Below are 1,545 nucleotides of genomic sequence, written 5' to 3' on the forward strand. Positions count from 1 at the left end.
ATATATATATATATATATATATATATATATATAATTCTATCTTAAACTCTGTCCTAAACAGGACAGTATATCTTAAATTTGGCCAATTATATCAGAATGTATTAATTAAATACTCATATCGGAAAGATCATGCTACATGAAATTATGAGAAAAATCTAAGTTGTTCTGCTTTCTCAGTATTTACTTACAAATATGATTAAGATAATTCATATAAATTTTATCACTAATATACGAACAAATAGACACAAATAAGAAGGCATTCTATAATGTAACAGTCGTAGATATGTAACACGATACATATATGGTCCTTTTGTAGATTTACGAATCGCAACTTCAACTTCGATGAAAATATACGTGTATAGTCAGTGTTCAAGTCTTTAATTGTTGTTGCGCACTTCACTCCATCACTTATCTAACATGTTCGAATGCGCGATTCAACAAATGTATCTCCATTATATTCTATCACAAGATAAAAAAGGAACATCTTTATTATCATGATTACGATCAATAGATCGGATTGATTCGCGTCTACCATGGAAGCACTTCGGCTTTGATTGCCATTCCAATTCCACTATATAAGTGAAAGACATTAAGGAGAAAATAATTATCATTATGAGATATACAGATATCACACGGCAGCGGTGAATACATTATATTCTATAAATGACATAATATTAGCAGAAAATTTTCAAAATAAGCTCGTTTATTTAAAGTCTAATATATTGTACCAAATATACTCGTTCAAGTCGAAAATCTCGTAACTTATATCTCACAATATATTTACAATCCAATTCGAAATAACAAAGTCGCACGTTTATATACATATAAGAGAAACATTTCTCGAGATTATATCTTTAACTGATAATAGATTTGGAGATGTTACTTTTACTGGCAGTTTTTACTCCACATCATCCTTTAAGCAGCTTAATTGAAGTCTGGAGATGCTAGAAAACGTAAGCGAATAACAAGTACCTTAATGTTTTATTGAAATATCAAATTTATACAAATTTATAAGAAAAGGTGTGAATGAACGCGATGAATTTATCATAACGATATTTATAAGAATAATAAGCGACAATAACTAATAAACATGAGGACAATAATAATTAATAATAATAATGACGATAACGATGATGACGATAAAAATGATAATATAATATTAAAATAAAATAATACTTATAATATAATAATACTTACAACAGGTAACAACACACAGTCCTAGTTTTGCACAAAAATCTTTTCACAACAGTTTGATTAGTCTTAATGACTGCTTAAAAGTTGTTATAGAGTATAAATTCATAAATAATTTTATCAGTCACACAGAATGGCAACATGTGTATGGACTCATTTCTGTTTAATAACGATTTGGCACATGAACAGCAAGCGCGTGACGCTACGCTCTTTTCATGATTTATGAGATGAAATTAAGATGCCATTCTTATTTGCACGTTCATAAACACACTCTTATAGGAAAGAAAGTAAAAAAAAAAATAATGTTCAGACACGAATTTCCGTCTTTCCGTCTTGCGTTACTTAGGAAGAGGG

The sequence above is a fragment of the Odontomachus brunneus genome, unplaced genomic scaffold, assembly GCF_010583005.1.
Source record: "Odontomachus brunneus isolate Ranch 3 - 2012 unplaced genomic scaffold, Obru_v1 Obru_scaffold_025, whole genome shotgun sequence".
In the NCBI taxonomy this organism is placed as follows: domain Eukaryota; kingdom Metazoa; phylum Arthropoda; class Insecta; order Hymenoptera; family Formicidae; genus Odontomachus; species Odontomachus brunneus.